This window comes from Protopterus annectens, chromosome 5.part0 (assembly GCF_019279795.1).
Source record: "Protopterus annectens isolate FY-2018-M chromosome 5.part0, PAN1.0, whole genome shotgun sequence".
Classification (NCBI taxonomy): Eukaryota; Metazoa; Chordata; order Ceratodontiformes; family Protopteridae; genus Protopterus; species Protopterus annectens.
In genome coordinates this window covers 217373224-217392527 of record NC_056735.1, presented here as the reverse complement: position 1 = coordinate 217392527, position 19304 = coordinate 217373224, and the positions used below count along the sequence as shown (strand labels likewise).

At 36.5% G+C, this 19304-nt stretch overlaps 1 protein-coding gene across 2 annotated transcripts in view; it reads right to left on the bottom strand.

Moving 5' to 3' along the window:
- Positions 1-19304, bottom strand: part of GRM5 (glutamate metabotropic receptor 5) — a 1888276-nt gene that overhangs the window by 454747 nt on the left and 1414225 nt on the right. The gene's annotated exons all lie outside the window — the stretch shown is intronic.

Sequence of the window (19304 nt, the reverse complement as noted above, 5' to 3'; positions counted from 1 at the left end):
ACTCTCTCTTCTCCTTCAAAGTAGCCAAACAGTGGAACCTATTACCCCAGAATATCTTAAAAAACACAGATCGTCATAGCTTCAAAAAACTCCTAAAGGAATTCCTTACTCAACAATGGCAATGCTCCTGTAATACTCCAGGCTAGTTTGTCATGCCTTCGATCAAATGTTTTCTATTCTGCTATCTTCTTGTCTTACGTCTACAAATAAATATACCACAATGTTTCTTAGTTATATATCTAATACATTTCATATTACTGTCTGTAATAAGGCTTAAGAAATGTAATGTTTTCTGTTTTACATTCACCTTTTTGTAAATTATGATTGCTGACAACTGTCAAACTTTTTGTATATTGTTTGTAAATCTTTTAAAAACATTTGTAATCTGTTTGTACTATTGTTATGGAGCTTAACTCCCCGGGTCTCCGATGAAAATTGGCTACTTGCCCAGCCGGACTTTACCCAGTTAACAAATGTAAAATAAAATAAAATAAATATTTGATTTCATTTGGTGATGTTTAATAAGGAAAGTACCAGCTTGGTAGATATCATTATGTGCTGTCTGGCCAAAGTTTCAGATAGGAACCCCATGATTTTAAAAAAGATAATGTTCTGAAGCTTGTGTTGAAGTCAGACCTGAGGGTGGTTAGATCACTGACATGAATATTTTAGAGCTTGTGCAGAAATCACAGCTGAGGATAGTTAGATCACTGATGAACTGCTATGAGATAACAGAAACTGCTAAAAGATAACAGATGTGTCTTTGTTAGATTATTGTGGTTGACGGATAAAGTGTTGAGAAATGCACTGAATTTAAGTGATAAATAGTTTATTCCAAAGGGACAGCAGAAAGGTGAGGGGGCCAAAAAAGTAGAATCGATTTTTCTCCCCAAAATTATTGGTAAGATAAACTGAAGTAAAATATGACAATTCTAAGCAGGAACATTTATTTAGTAAATTCAGGAAGCAGAAGTGAGCCAGACAGTAGAGGCAACTATTTTAGAGAGATCAGTAAATAAGGTCATTGGTGACATTTGCAAGTCTGAGAATGGCAGTGAGGGTGCAACGCCCAGGCTTAAGTTAATATTATCTGTCAGATAGCAAGCTTCCATTACTGAGACTGTTTCTTGTGTAACAGGAAACAACAGCCACAAATATTTTAATAGTGGTACTGTTGCAAAAATAGAAAAAAAGTCTGAATGGGTAAACTTTAATTATTATTTATTAATTATTTATTTACATTTGTGAAGCTTTTTTATTCCTTGATGTTAAAATGTGCTAAAAAAACACTCAGGGGGAGAGCAGTTATAAGGCAATGTAGTAGGGTGACATATTGTTAACTTGCCTTCTTCAGCCAAGTGTGGAATCAATCTGTTCCTAGAGTCCCATGAGAGGGAAGTCTGAAATGTGACCATACATCTCAGCACTCCAAAATGTTGTGGAACATGAATTATTTTGACTTATATTTGTGTCCTGTTTCTCTTAAATTGTTTGACTTTCTGGGAAATAATCGACGATTATCACCAGTCAGTCAATAATGCCAGGCATTAGAGTTTCATAATTTTTTTAAGTCAGAAGGTACATGTTGTACAAAACCTGTTACCTGACAGAAAGGCAAGCAAGACACTTTATAAATTACTGAGGATTAAAAAATGCTACTGCTGCTTGCTTCACCCTGAAGAAGATATAGCCATTAAGATGTTATTTGCTTTTCTATAGATTTGGGAAGGATTTGGGATTATAGTGTGTGAAGCTCTATGCTGTTTTCAAACTTACTGGGGATGTCTATTCCTTGATCAAGCAGCAAAATGACTTTCTTCTAAAAGTCCTGATATGTAGAAGGAATAATTAGTTTGTAAAAAAGAAGAGACACTCAGCTAACCTTAGACTGGTAGAAAATACAGGTCTGCATTATATGGAGGGGTTTGGATGCATGCCATGTGGTGAAAACCATAACAAATGAGCATATTAACATAAAAAATAAAAATAAAAAAGGTGGTTCTCATGTAAAGGGCTTTGCCTGATTCTTCTTTGCTACGTGTACTATATTCATGGGTGCACAACTCGCTAAAATAAGGGTATACATCTTATAAATAAAGTATTCATCTAAGAAATAAAACATATATTTTGCTACAAAAATACAAATGCATGTCAGTTATGTAATTAAAAAATAAAGCACATGCCATATAGTGGAACCAATGCTGAAGCCAGGCTGTCATTCTATGTATTAAAAAGCAAAATAGTCGTAGCATATAAAAAACTTTAATACTAGGTTACCTGGCATTAAAGTTTTTTATATTCTATGACTATTTTACTTTTTATTCTATAGAACGACCTGGTATTAATGTTTTTTATATGCTACGAATATTTTGCATTTTATTTTATAGAACAATACCTGATATTAAAGTTTTTTATATGCTACGACTATTTTGCTTTTTATTCTATAGAACAACCTGGTATTAAAGTTTTTCTATATGCTACGACTATTTTGCTTTTTATTCTATATAACGATACCCGGTATTAAAGTTTTTTATATGCTACGACTATTTTGCTTTTTATTCTATAGAACGACACCTAGTATTAAAGTTTTTTATATGCTACAACTATTTTGCTTTTTATTCTATAGAATTAACCTGGTATTAAAGTTTTTATATGCTACGACTATTTTGCTTTTTATTCTATAGAACAATGCTGCGGTAGCGTTGTCCCCTCACAGTAAGATGCTGACCGGTTCGATTCTCAGCTAGAGCATCTTCTGCGTGGAGACATGCGTGAATGGGCGTACCTTCGTTGAAGGTTGTGCGTCAGGGCTGGCAACTCGGCACATAAAAATCTACTGCCACTCATTAGCAGACCGGAGTTCCGCTGTGGTGACCCCTAAATGGGAAAAGCCGAAAGACACAACATTCTAAAGAACGACAGCCTGGCTTCAGCATTGGTTCCACTATATGGTGTGTGCTTGATTTATTCCTTATTCTGGATTGTGGAACCTATTAGTTCAGCATTTTTTTTTTGTTGTATATTTAAAAAAATCCTTTTTAAGAAATAAAATCTATGAAACAGACCACAACATATTTAAAAATATATCAGACTTATAGCCTAATATGGAAATCAAATGCCACACAAATCATATCGCAAACAGCACAGATCCAGTCAGTGTGTGAGTGTTGAAAGGGGCTCTTTATAATTTTATTTATTCTTTTAAACTACTGTCAATAAAACAAGGAACAACATGATCCAGAAAGTTGCAAATTGAGTAATGTGAATTAAATGGGAATGAAATGTCGAAAATTAATGAATGAACCTATTTGTGGGTTTCTACTTCATATGCATGGGCTGAGAATATTTTTTTTAATTACCTAGTCACACAAATAGCTAAAACCAAGTTTAATAAAGCTTAATCATTATACAATATATAAATACACATTTTTTTTGTCAGGTAATCTCTATCCATATCATATTACCACATATATGATGTATTTAGTTAACACTTTGTAAGAAAAAAAATTATCTTCTGAAAAGTTTTTCATAGATAACAAGATAAACACAAAAAATGTATAGCTTGGCCACAGTGGAAGAGCTGGACACCAGAATGAACTTTTGTTCTATTTAATTTAAATTAAACTTCTTTGAAAAACAAATACAATTAGTTAGAACACCCAACTATATAAAAAATCAAGTCCATCACATGACATTATAAACCAATAAAATAAATGAAACAATCATGCAATGCAATCATATTAAAGGAACAGGGACTATCAATGCATGAAGTTGTAAAAACATATGCACATAAAAAAGACACTTAAAAAAGTGAATTAAAAATACATGTATATACAAGTGTATAATGTGTCTACTTATAAAAAAGACAACTTTTGGTAAGACAACTATATACAGAGTTAAAATTATAATCTCAGCATCTGTACAAAAACATTTAATGTTGGTTGTCTCATTAAGACCAGGTGACTGATCAGCATACAAAAAAATCTGCCACTTGCTTTCTCGACATTCTAACAAAGTCTTAAGATCTCCACAGAAAAAAAATGGAGTAACTGTGTTAAGTACACAAAATGAAAACTTTTTGAAATTATCACATCCTAAAGCATGTCTTGCCAAAGCATTTGTCATATCCTTTTATCCTTGTTGTTTATAGCTAAGACATGTTCATATACCCTTCTACCCAAAGTCCTAATGGTCTTACTTATATAAAAAACATTACAAGGCTTGCCGATTGCAACATAAACCACAGGGGTAGTGTCATAACTAAAACAATATACATCTACTAGTCATACACTGACTAATGAGACTCTACGCCTCCTAGCTTCTGCAAATTAATTGCTTCTGACTCAGCCGTTCAATCTACTTTCTGTGTTGTTGGCAATTGCATACTGTTGTTTTGCATTGCTTCTCTCTTGATACATCATAAGGTTGTCATTAAATTTAATATTTCAACTCGGTAGCACCATAAAAATTTTAAATCACTGTTGTTTTCTTCATTTGTCTTTAATCGTATCTTTCACAACAATTCCACAACACACACATACATATTCAAGCTCGAAAGTCACTCATGCCAGCTCAGGTAGTTACTGGGCTTATCTAAAATACACAGCAGCCTAATAAATGTTAAAGTGTTATTTTTGTATCTACAGGTAAGCATATAATGTCTCAGTTACCTCAAAATAATGCACTTATTCAGAAAAAAAAAATAGCTGCACTTCATCCAAGTTTCCTCAGAGTGAGAGGAATGCTCCATTGTGCACTGAGCAGTCTTCAACCCCAGGGGGAATCTAATGCAGCAATAGAGAACGAATATCTGGGTATAATTTAGGATCTGCATAAGCAACAACCCTACCAATATGGTAGAAAGTTCATTGTGGTTATGGATCCATAACCCTTTAACATTACTTCATAGAGCAAGTGGACAAAATAGGAAACTTCTTAGATGGAGTTTAGTTTTGCAGTCCTACAAGATAACTTCCTAATATCACTGTAGAAGTGCCAATAGTAATGCAGGTGGACTATCCATTTGGGGTACAGAATAATTATAAAAAGACTGCATTTGTGTCTTAAACATTATTTCTACAGGGATGGCTCCAGAACACATTAAGATTCTTTAGAGGGAGAGAAATGTGAAGTGCAGGTGTAATGTCAAGCTGAAGGAAGCCATTCTGAGAATGCTAGGCTGAATGCTATAATGTATTTTCTGTCTTCCTTTTTTTCCTTTTCATGTCAGATTTGTCTGCAGCACATGTTGTCACAGTATTAAGGAGATACTTTTTTTTGTCCAAATAACAGGATACTCCGATCCCAAGTAGAAAATCGGAGAAGAGGGGGCTGATGATGATGATGATGTCAAAGGACTGGAAGAGCTGCAGACCCTTTTGACATGATGGTACCTCTTTTACTAAGACAAATAAGGGTAAAATAGTAGAGGAACGTAATGGGTAGTTTACAATGTGTTTCCTTTGCCATGCTGATATCATGGACATTGGAACAGGCAGAGGGTTTATGCAACTGTATGCCATGGCAGCTGAGACTGTAGAAGAAGACATAGTTGTTGATGATGCTTGCTTTCTGGAACCAATCTGTGAGTAACTAGCTATTTTGGGTACAGTATTATTGTAGCAGCTAGACAGACATCTTAAATATCTGGAGTTTAGATTTTTCTAAATGCATCCCATCTATGGTAAATTTTCCTTATATGACAACTGTGATCAAAAATAACTCCACAGATGAAAAAACTCAACCCAGGAATCACAAATGTGTTCAGACCAAAAATAAGTTAGAAGAGTTGAATAACTTTAATAAATAAAAAACCAAAATAGATCAAGCGCTTTCACCTGGTTCATACCAGGCTTTATCAAGATGTTAAACAGTGGAAAGCAAGGCCATTTTATATCATCATACATTGATCATGTGACCTCTTAATTAACCACACATACCATAATTATAATATGTAAATATTTAAAATATTTAAAATACTTATAATCTCTACAAAACTCATATTGTTACAAAACTAATTAGTTTGAGGTCTGTCTAAGTGAATCAATACATGTGTATTAAAAATAAATCATCATGTAAAAATAAATACATTGCATAGAAAACTGAGCGTGAGTATAATCTATTAAATAACTATAAATTGTAAGGTACATAAATTAAAAATTTATTTTACTCTTTTTGGAAAGAGGTTATCCAGCTCACTTGGTGAACAATTTAGCAAAGGAGGTTTTGAGTAACAGGGAATTAAAATATCCACCATTACTTGGTAAAGGTATGGCATTAGAACACTCCCATGAAGCTGAACAACAATCATTACACAACAACTTTGTTTATACACACACCAGGGACTTGCAGCAAGTTGAAATGACTATTCTGACATATTGGCCAGTGTTGACACTTCAGGAGGACATTAACAAAATTATACCTGTTAAGCCCAGTTTTACAAGAAAGAGAGACATTAATTTAAAGGGTTTATTTGAAAGTAGGAATAGTTACAGAAAGCATTCATATTTTTCCAACAAGGTAGGCACCTTTAAATGTGGTGCATGCAATCAATGTCCTTATATATACAACAGTAGCAGTTTGTACATTTCCTCCAAGAATTTTAAGGTTAATGCGCGAAGTTATCACAACTGTGCATCAAAAGGGGTGGTTTATCTCGGTGTTTGCACGGAATGTTACAGTTTTTATGTTGGCAAGACCGAGAGGCCACTAAGAAAAAGGATCTATGAGCATTTATACGAAATTAATAAGAAGAAAGACACTAATGCTTTTTTTAAACATTCAATGCAATGTAGTAATATGCAGTTGAAATTCTTTGTTTTTAACCAAGTCACCCAGGACCCTAGAGGAGGTGACTGGGAGACCCGTTTGGAACATAAAGAGCTTTTATGGCAATTAAAATTAAATGCAACAAGATCCCCAGGTCTAAATGATAGTATTAGTATTGCAAGTGCACTAAAATTAAATAGAGAGAAGTTATGAACAAGGCAATACTTATTTTTGGACACTTGGTGGTTAGTTGCATTTAGCCCGTGAAGAATTTTTATTTTATTTATTTTACTATTTTACTCTTTTTAATCCAAAATGTGTTTTCACTATAGGGGTTCACATTAGTAAAATATATTTTTAATATATGTACCTTACAATTTATAGTTATTTAATAGATTATACTCACGCTCAGTTTTCTATGCAATGTATTTATTTTTACATGATGATTTATTTTTAATACACATGTATTGATTCACTTAGACAGACCTCAGACTAATTAGTTTTGTAACAATATGAGTTTTGTAGAGATTATAAGTATTTTAAATATTTTAAATATTTACCTATTACAATTATGGTATGTGTGGTTAATTAAGAGGTCACATGATCAATGTATGATGATACATAATGGCCTTGCTTTCCACTGTTTAACATCTTGATAAAGCCTGGTATGAACCAGGTGAAAGTGCTTGATCTATTTTGTTTTTTTATTTATTAAAGTTATTCAACTCTTCTAACTTATTTTTGGTCTCAACACATTTGTGATTCCTGGGTCGAGTTTTTTCATCTGTGGAGTTATTTTTGATTTTGGTTTTCGTTTTCGTGTTGAAGTTAGCTGGATTTGTCTCGTTTTTTCTATGGCTGAAGACTTAGACCAGGTTGATTTTATGGCAACTGTGATGCCAACCACTGCTACCAATATATGACATCACTCTGTCCAAAGGGCCATTAGTATCCACTAGCAGCTGTGGCTCACCTTCAGTCTCACTACTACAAGGTAGCTCCCTCCCTGAAATAGCCACATCACTAGTCTTGGGTTCAGGTGTGCAGTCTGTCTGGGCCTTCCCTAGGCTAGCAGGCCAACATGCCTATCTCCAAGCCTGACTGTCACTGCATGCACACAATGTATTGCATTATCAAAATCATTCCCTATCAAGACATCTGCAGGGATATCCTAAGATACACCTACTTGCTTGCTTCCTTTTCCACCCTCCTGGTCAAGGTGAATCCTGGCCAAAGGCATTTGGAATGGGAACCATCCTAAAGCTCTGATTGGAGTGGACTGCCCAAGCAAGTAGTGCTCCTCTTTATCTACTTCAGGCTTCAGAATGGTTATATCAGAGGCTGTGTTTCTCTTGGAAATGGCCTGTTTTCCATCCACAAAGATAGGATATAAACTCTGCTGGTAGTTTGGTATACCTGTTGTCTCCAGACAACCTACCACTGGCATTCTGTTATTCCTACTTGCTGGCTCCCCCACCTTTTGTTCCCCACCTTGTCTCCATGGAAATATATATGCTACATGGCCCCACTGGTTACATTTAAAACAATTAACCCTTGATCCCAGCCATGTACAAGCAGTAGTGACTTCCCTTGTTACTGGAGGACTCTGTTGGGGTGATATATGCTGCCCACCATGGGTGCCCTTATATCCATGTGCAGCACTGGGTATCATATCCCTTTCCTGTGCACTGATGCCCTACTTGCTAGATATAGGTCTCCTTTTTTCCAAGCTCATCTGCAGAGTTGCATTCCCTGTCTGCCAACCACATTGTCATGGCCTCAGGCAAAGTGCTAAGGGCTTGTTCCCCTCACCAAAAGGTCTGCCAGCCCTTCAAAAGTAGTTACCTGACATCCACTCACCCATCCATGAAAATAAGTGTTCAGTTCAGCAATATAATAACATACAATTTCATCTGCCTTGTGTCTATGCTCACAAAACTTTTTTCTGTAAGCTTCAAGTGTTAACTTAAAACATCATAACAAATAGTGCTTAAATTTATAATAATCTAAACAATCAGTATTAGATAATTTAGAAACAGCAGTTGCAGCTTTACCATGGAGTAAGGGTGCCAGGAACCATACCCAGAGCCCTCGGTCAGCATTACACTGCTTGCATACTCTTTCAAATATATATGAGTACAACTATCAAAATTATCACCTTCTTGGTGCTGAGAAAGAAGTTTACTGACATTTATTGCTTCTGGGGTATGGTTACTCACTTCCCCATTACCTCCATGGCCCTGGCGAAGAGTCAGTGTTTCCTTTTCATGATGACACTGCTTCTCCTTTTCTTCAGCCTCCAAATGCCACAGTCTCTCATTTTTTTCATCCTCCAAATCCCTCAGCTTCTCTGATGATTCTAGTTCCAAACATTTGGCCTCCTGTTCAAGTCTTGTTAACTCCAGATGGATTTTTAAGTCCTCTGAGGAAAAGTTGAACTGTCCTGTTTCTCAGAGCTGTACATCCCCAATGCCAGACTGGTTGTTGGTCTGTGCTGCAGCTTTGACTAAGGCTACATTAATTTCCCCCTTTAGTCAGGTTGGCATGCCCCAGTCCTTTGGCTTAACACATCACAGCCAACTGGTTCCTTGTCAGCTCACCATAATCCTCTGCTGGCATCCTTCCCTGCTCTCCCTGACTAACTAAGCTATCAAAAAGTAAATAAATAAAACTATTGTGATATGAAACTCTGAATGTCTACTTTGCGGCTGCTTGAGAGTACAAACACTTTCTTTAGTGACAACTCCTTACAGGCTACAGAAATTCAATATCCATATCACTGGTTACCAATATGTGAGCATGCGATAGTCTCACCACTACCACCCATATGAGATGCCCACCACTGCTACCAATATGTGATGTCCCCAGACTGGTCCAGTAATCAAGAAGCCTGAATCCTCACCACTGACACTGGAGAGGGACATGCACTTGGAAGACAAATGGATACACTCAGTATTTCCAGATGCAGACCTCCCTGCATCAAGTACAATTTCCCTTAAGAGCACACATGGAACACACTCAGCCTGGGGTCTGGATGTCTTTATATCTGTCTCCCTCCAGGTCCCCAATAAGACTTCCCACTGGTACAGCTGTAGGGTTAGGTCCTCAGCCAAATGTCCAAGCCAAGTCCTCCAGCACCCTCTCTGTGAACTCAGTGCTTTGTGTCCCTGCCCCAAGTAGCTGATGCACACACTCTTTAAGATTTAATTTTCACACACACACACACACACACACACACACACACACACACACACACACACACACACACACACACACACACACACACACCTGGGAAAGGCTGGCGCAGATTAACCACTTTGACAACTTTGCACAGACTATAAGGTAGATTCACTGCCACCAGCCAGTTACTATAAGGCTCTTAAAAGGGTATCCAATTATATGGTGCAATATTAATACTAATACAAATTATATTGATTGATGAAGGCAGCTAGGCCTTCTAGAATGGCCCACACTGTGTCACCAAATAAATGTAAGTACTCTCAAAGGGTAGATACTTTCCACATGGACCAGTCACAATAAATGTTTTAAATATATTTAATAATAAATAATAAAATAACATAAAACTATTGAATATATGTTTACAGTAAACCGCAGAGTTCAGATCACAGGAAAATTGAAAAGGACATTGATGGACAGACTCAGACAAATAAAGAAAAAACAATACCTAAACTACACTTCACTATATTCCTGATTAATCTAAAAAAATACTGTTTCCTAGTTAAGTTACTTACTACTGCAAGGCAAGATGCTGTGGAAGAGGGTCTTTCTAGTCAGGTTCGCCAAAAGAGAATACTCAGTACTCTGAAATTTCTTTTTTTAATATCTAACATATAATTTCCAAGATGGCTGGCAGCAGAATGACCTCATTTGGTCAGCCAACTCTAAGTTCTCACAGTATCCGCTTTTGAAGCTGAGACAAGAATTTAGCATAGACGTCTACAATACACATCTGAATGTTTATGGCAGTGCCTGGGGCTTCCCCTCTTTTTACTGAGCTAATAAACAGATGTTTTTTTTTCCAAGACCTAGAGTGTATATTCCTATTCAGCACTGTGGTGTGCTGTTTTAATGGTTTAACAGCTCATTTACATTTCCCTTATTTTTCTTTAAGTAAGCTTGCTGTTGCATTTAATTCAGTTGCACTAATAAATGTACATTTCTTTTCAATGCAGCGGGGTGCACTGTTGATACATTTTAATACAATTAACACAAGCAAAGCTCACAAATACATTTTCAGCGCAATCATCTGTACCAATCAGTTTGATATACAAACAACATAAAGTTCTAATACATTTGTATCTTGTATAAATCAGTTTGATATTCAAAGGACATATCATTCTTTACAAAACTCCAGCTGGCTATGCTGGCACTTGCCCATATCATCACAACTACCTACATAAATTTTTATCTGGATTTGCAGAGTTGTCTTTATTTTTTTAAATAAAATTCATGTATTTACCTTTAAACTTTAATGATTGGTGTTTGTTTATTATAAGTATATCTATATACTGCTGTTTATCTGAAGAAAATCATTATTTATAAAGCTGGGTAGCACACTAGGACACATGCCTTTGAGACTGCTTCAGATGATTACCAGTGAAAGGAATATTCATAGGTGATATAAGAACAACAGTTAAGAGGAAGTCTCTGACTTTGAGAGTGGTAACAAGCCCAAGAAGAAAGTTATGGAGAACTGGAAAATTCTGCCAGGTTTCCCTGGAAATTGTGTGCATGTGAAAGTAATACTTTGTGTAAAAAGCAGTTACCTTGGCTAAAGGGGCGTTGAAAGACATTGGGTCACAGTGTCGTGGGTGAGGTACTGTACATGAATTGCATACAAATTAGTTTTAGTGTGGAGGCTGTAGTGGCAAATTGATAAGCCATCACTGCTTGTATTGATGAATCAAGAATTTACTTTGATTATTTTCAAATGTTACTAACTAATAAGAAACATGCATTTTAAGAATTCTTAGTTATCTTGCATTAAGGAAATGCTGTTACTCTTATAATACTGAAAATAATCACCCATTACCATTACTAATTTCAAATATTCCATTTGTAGGCAAGGCTCTTCTTTACTATTGGATTTCATGCATTTACCTTTTCCTTCTTATACTGTTTCATTCATAAACACTTAGTTTTACCCCATTATCCTTTCCATTTTGTATGTTATTTAGAGATTTATATTATTCCACCAGAAATGTGAGTCTATCCTGGAAACCATGCATCGTTTCACTATGCCATTAGGTTTTTTGTACCTGCCAATTTAGTCTGCTTGTTTTACTGAAGTTTTGAACTCCCGTCTACTTTATTGTTAGAGATCTCCCTTGTCAACAATGATATTTCTGAAACTGTTGCTCCAGGTAACATTAAAAGTGTATAGTGTGCTCTGCTGATGGCTTTATTTCTACTTCTTCTTTTTTTCTTGTCTTATTAATAATTTTTGGTTTAATTCATTTTATGTTTTTAAAAATATCATGAATTCAGAGTTTCTGTGGTAGAGTAGGATAAGGCCTTGCCTGACCATGGTTTGATTATTAACTTGAGGCACAGTAGGGCTCGGTGGAAATGAAGGTGAATCCCTATTTACACATCCTCAGTGGCAGGAGGCAATGTGCTTAACTGCACCACTCAACCCAAAAAGAATGCTGGGTAGTTGTAGGTAACAGCTATTGAACTGGGTACACAACCAATCAAAGCCATGTAAATGGGGTGACTATCATGCTGTAGTGCCTCCGTAAAAGAATGCTGGGTAGTTGTAGGTAACAGCTATTGAACTGGGTACACAACCAATCAAAGCCATGTAAATGGGGTGACTATCATGCTGTGGTGCCTCCCTAGAAGAGTGGTAATTCAATCACTAGATGAATGTCACTTCAGTAAAGTTACTAGTTACCATGGGGGGGGGGGGAGAGCTTGTTGATCAGAGATGACAAAATAAAACATAAAAAAATCTACTTTGTATGACAGCAGGCTTACTGTCTATTGCCAGTGGAGTACTGCAACATATCAATATGATCGTTATCTGCTTAGAGAAGATTACTAAATCCAAGATTTCCAATCCCATCAGTGCTTCTGTAGAAACTAGCAAATCTAAAAAGAATGATAATTCAAACAATAACATTAAAAATATTGTGATAATTCAAACAATAACATTAAAAATATTGTGATAATTCAAACAATAACATTAAAAATATTGTGATAATTCAAACAATAACATTAAAAATATTGTGATAATTCAAACGATAACATTAAAATATTGTGATAGATGATCCAGAAGACATATCAGGCTGTTACCGTCTTATATTGTAAGGTTTCTGGATCACCAAAATAAGAATGTCAAATGTGCACTTGGTTTTCATGAACCTTGGACTCCTGGGCCATACTTTATGCACATGAATGAAGTCAAGTCCCAAGATGAAAGAAGATGCAGCTAAATCCCAAAATGAAATGAAGTCAACTAAACAAACCAGTTCAAGCCAAGATACAGAGCAGAATTGTTACCAATCCACCGAGACAGTCAGAGAAGTAAAGTAGAAAATAATCTAACTCACTAGTGTATATAAATATGTCTTTAGAAAATATTGCAAATGACTTAAAATAAGAGGTGCAGACAACACATCTGAAGGGGAAAATATCCATTGCATGACTATCTGAGTAGTAAAAGACACAATCCAGATGTTGCCATCCAAATCAGGTGTGTGTGTGTGTGTGTGTGTGTGTGTGTGTGTGTGTGTGTGTGTGTGTGTGCGCGCACACGTGTATGTGGGTGCATGTGTATCTATATCTACACACCTATAGCCATCTCTCTCTCTCTCTCTATGTATGTATATATATGTATGTATATATATATATATATATATATATATATATATATATATATATATATATATATATACACATATGTGTGTGTGTGTGTGTGTATATATATATATATATATATATATATATATATATATATATATATATATATATATATACACATAGAAAGATAGAGATATTTTTATAAAAACAAATACATGCATGCACAGAGCATGTGCATGTGTATGTCTGTGCTTGTGCATGTGGAGAGCACATCTAAAAATGTACATATTTCTTTTTGTTTCTATAAATATCAATAATTCATGTACAGAACAATTGAGCTACACCCAGAGTACGGAAGCACTGGGTAAATGATAAAAAAAAACTGTTAAATAAATTCACCAGAAAATCCAGTACTCGTAAATTTAAGAAAATGAATATTTAACAGTCACATTCCTGAACCACTAAACAAACAAATCAGGTTCATTGCCAAACAGCAGCTTCATCAGTGCAAATCTAACACAAATCAACTATGACAGTAAGGATTGTTTATAATAATTTGTAGAACATGCGTATAGACTCTTAACCTAATGACATTTTAAAATATACATTTAATCCATGGGGAAATAAAGTGCCTGTCTTTATTACCCACAGCTTTTCTTTATTTCCCAAAACTTTCTCTAAATACTACTTGCTCATGTTTGAAATGTAATATATCGCATAGATTCCAGTAAAAAAAACGTAGCACCAGAGTGTAATACTGTATGTTTATACAAATGACTATGGCTTTCTTTATAAATGTTTTTACTGCAGCAGACATTCTAACAAAAAATCAAGTAGAGGTGTTATGATAGGGGTTAAAAATAGTTATGAGACCTATGATTATTACATGTTCAGTGATAACACCAATACTATAGGCTGTGTAACTGACAACAAAGGCAACCCTGGAAGATATAAAAGTTGTTGGAATATATAGACCACCAAATACAAGTGCTGATGACCTATAAGAATTTATACATTTCTTGCATGAAACAGAGGAGGGAAGAATAATATTAGCTGGGGACTTACATTCACCAGATACTGACTGGAATAATATTGATCTGATAATATTAATAAGGAAATTATTCATAATGTATGGTCAGGAACAACAATTCCTTCAAATTGTGAAAAAAAAAAACTGCCAGGGATGGAACATACTAGACATTATTTGTGTTCCGAAGAAATGAAGTTTGGCAACAAACTACGTTGTCCCGGGACATCTTCATGGGGGGGTTAGTTGGATATTAGTGAAAGCTAAGTGGATGGGGGAGGTGAAAGGGTTAAGTGGATGCAGGGATAGCTGAGAGGAAATGAGATAAAGATGGGGAGGGGCTTAAGAGATTTAGACAAGTACAGCTGGATAAGCAATCACATTTTGGCGTGAACTTGCTAAGGCAGAGTACGCCCATGATGACCTGTAGGTTTAACAGGATGAAAGGTAGACCTCGGGCACTGGATGGTGGCAGGTGGGCTGGGGTAGGTGTAGGCTAGGGGGTAGAGAGTTGTATAGTTTTGCTTTGGAAAATGATTGAGAAGACAGGTGGTCAGAGCAGTCACCTTCCTGGAAACTGTAATAAAAAGAAACTGCAATAAAAAAAAGAGAGAGAGAATAATGTATGTGCATACCTATGGAGATAGGTAGGAATGTATATAGGAATGATAAATGTTTTTGTGATCAATGGCATGGGTAGCTAGTCAGTGTTCAAATTTGGGTCGTTCAGCTGGTTACTGAGTTATTTGTTTTTCGGCTCATGGGAGAGATTCAGTTTCGCATTGGTCGTGAGGGCGTTGGTACGGAATTCCAGCAGTCAGGATGGTTGAGAGAACAACACTTCTTTTTTGCGGGCTTCAGAGTCCATGTGAGGCTTCCCTGAGGTAACTCTGTCGTCAGTGTAAGTGTTGGTGAGTATGTGGTGTTACTTTAAGCATGGCACTGCTGGTGTCCTCATGTATTTCTTGTAGCAGGGAGGTAGGTTTTTAATTTTTTTTTTGTTGTTGTAATATTAGCAGGGAAAGAAATGTTCTGGCTGTTAATGGCAAGCTGGCAGTGAGTTGCACTACAACAGTTTAGAGGACGTTCACGGGATTAGGCATAGCAGTTCTGGACCAGGCATGTGCAATCAGGCTTCGTGCAGCGCATATGCGGTTCATTAAGAAGATCTTATAAAATATAAAGAGCTTAATAGAGTTGTTAACAGTAACTTCGGCCGTTTTAATTTCCACCATACAACGCAGTTGGGAGGGGTGGTAAGTGATTGTAGGCTTTTGGGGAGGCGTTGCTTCAGAGAAGGTCAAGGAAGGTGGAGAGTGAATGTGTGGAGGGAATGTGAAATTTAACTGGATATGCTGTTGTCGCTGCGTGTTCTAGTAACAGTGATGTTTTGTTGTTACCTAGGAATGGAAAGGGGAAATGCACTTGTGAAAATTCTGCAAGTTGCACTAGCTACGGCAGTAAACTAAAAGGTAATGCTGATTTGCTGGTCTTCCTGAGAAGAAAGTAAAATCTATGGTAAAGCTTGCAGTTACAGTGACAGTAAAATGGGAAGCAACAGAATGGAATTTAGTATAATTATTGTGGTAATGCTAACCTCTCAAACCAGACTTGTTTGCTCTAGTTCATTTAGTTGGTCATAGGTACTACTCGTGGGTACTCGTAGGTGCCCTGTCAAGTACTATTTAGATTGGCAGAACTAAAGCTTACAAGTTGAATCCATTTATATACCTGTGTTGACCCTTGTATGGCCTTCTGATATATCTTGGGATTATGAGAGCCAGTACACAAGTCATTGTTTTTAAGCAGTATAGCAGCTATTCATACAAATTAGATCAGTTAATATTTGGAAAGCCATTTGCTTCTGTAGTACAAGGTTTCCTGAGTAAATAATGCAATGCAAAGTAGTGATGCTTCAGTTTTGGGTACTTAAAACTTTAATTTTCTCTAATAGAGTTCAGGAAGTTTGAACTGTAACTTCCAATGGGATGAGCCTAAGCTGTTTGATAGAATTAAATGATGTCCTCATTTCAAACAGAGGTTCATATCTCTGGAACCATAGGGGTTACGAAAGAAGTGTTAAGTGGCTAACACTTCGGCACGAACTATGTTATAGTGGTAGCAATTTTTATGTTCTAGGTCTTAAAACCGCAGTTTATAAGTCACAGTAAATCCAGTAACTATCATGGTGGTAATACGTTGTAAACAACTTACAATATTTCGGCTACCGTTCAAGTTACAAGCATACTATCAGCTGAATTTTACTCGTCTAGCTGAGAGGTTTCATGTGAGGCTGAGGCGAAGAAGTTATGTCGGTGTTACTTGGTTGTTGAGATTTTTAGAAAAACGTGAAAATTATATCTATATAAATTTATTTAATAAAAACAGCAGTTAATATCTCTTTACCTGTACTAGACAGAGGTCAATAGGAATGCATTTTGTAAGATTTCAGATGAAATCTTTTAAAGAAACTGGTACATATGGTTGGAATTGTAGATGCAAAGATGAAGCAATAGTTGACACACAGTGGCATCAATAGGAGGCAACTCCAGACGCACCTGGAGGTGTCACGCAGATGTAATGAGTTATGATATTCACTGGGATTCAGAAAGGTTTAATGTGGTGCAGATGTCTTAGTGTGGCAGGTTTCCGCACATACTTCTCAATTAAAATTTTCACAGAAAATCTAGATTTGCCTTATCTTTGGTCTATTCCATACAAAATTGGGGGCTTTGTGGCAAATCACTGAGGATTGAAGTCACTAAATAATGGCATACATTTGAGTTTCAGACTTCATATTCTTTAGAAAAATGCATACTAATGCAATTCCTTTATTCCAGCAACTTGCTAAGTTTATAAGAGCAATGCTTAAAATCTGTCTCTGTTTGGGCCTTTGTCCACCCCCTCTCATTTTAGGTTTTGTCCAGGTATCTTGTACTAAGATGTTAAGAGGTATGTTTTAGCATCACTCTAAGCTTTCTGACGGGTTTTGTGGGCGGGGGGGGGGGCAACCTGTATAAGATAATGGGGACTAAGCTAGCTGAATTTTAATTTTATATTTAGAATGGTTCGAGTGTAAGAATCTTGTCTTACTTTGTAGAGTGCTAACTTTATTGGTAGAATGTGGAGGATTTGAAAGCTCTGGTGTTGTGTCTGACTGGCCAAATATTCTTGGAGATGAAGCAGTTGTTACCATGGGGGTTGAGCATTTGATTGGTAGATTGATAATTGGATAGCGATAGATTGATAGCTAGAAGTTTGCAATTTTCATGACAGCAAGATGCTTAATTTATTTATTTATTTATTTATTTATTTATTTATTTATTTTTGCAGCTGGAGGTACAGAGTTGCTGACAGAGGGGCAAAGGACATGGTTTGTATCAGATGGTGGGCCATAGGAAGTGAATGGGACACAGAATGCTGCTGTTGGAGGTTCTGGACAGTGACTTGGAAAGCAGTGAGGTTGCAGGTAATCATTATTCTGGGTGCTTATTCGGGTGACTTAAGTTGTATGTTTGTGGTTTCCAGATGCTTGAGCTAATTTAGGGGCATTGGCACAGCAGGTGTTTAGTTAGCAGTGAAAGGAGTTTTGGGGATGGAAGCCTAGGTGGGTAGAGCCTAGGTGGGAGGGATTTATCAACTGAGGTTGGGTCAGTTTTGGGATCATTGGGTGATGACGCTTTTGGTAATTTTAGCATGGTAAGTATGAAGTTAGGCAAGTTGGATTATGGTGGACTGGTGGGGTGTGTTTAGTTAACTATACAGGTTGCTGTGTCGATAGAGGGCCCATGTTCTGATCTGCTGATGAAAGTTGTTAGGGTTCATAGGGTGTGGTAGCTAAGTCTTGTATAGTCGTTCATGTGTTGGAGGGGATAGGATAGGTTTCATAGTGTGGAAACTAAGACATTAACTATTGTCAGTGAGTTGGTTATAAAGGCTGGCTTTTTGATAAATGGAGGGTTAGTGGGCTATAGGTTGGGTGATTGCTGGTTCATGGATGTTTTGAAGTTAGTAGTTGGAGGTTTGGGATTACAAAGGTTACTTGCTTTATAAGAATAGTAGGTATGGTGAAAGCATTACTAGGCATATGATACAATAAGAAAGGACATCAACTGGGTGTTTACTATATATCTGTTAGGTGGATAGAGGGGTTGCATTTCATCATGATGGCTTGTTATTGCCATGGCTTGGTTTTGGGCAGTCCTGATTGCTATTTCATAATGAATGGATTGGGGGGTGTTAAGGTGGAACAGATTGGGTTCTTTATTGCTGGGCATAGGCGAGCTGTCAGAAATTAGGCCCAGGGGTTCTAGTTTTCTGGCTCATAGTGTTAGGTCATTGAAATTCTGGGAGTTGGTCTATTCTTTGCAGTAATATGGTTACTGCACATCCTGAGTGGTGTACTTTGAGTAATGTGATATGGTATAGTTGACAGGGACCTGGATTCAATACTTGGGATGGGCTTTATTTGACTGGGGTAGAGTTGAATCAAGGAATTAGTTTCTGGGGGAGTGTTAGGGGTATAGGTTGTCATTCTGAAAAGGTTGAGCCATGGCTAGCTTGAAGGAAGCGGATTAAAGGGAATGTATTCTTTTGGAGTGGATTTTGGTAGTACATTTGGGGTCACGGGTAATCCTATGTGATTTAATTTCATTAAGGCATTTTTCAGTTCTAGTATGGTAAT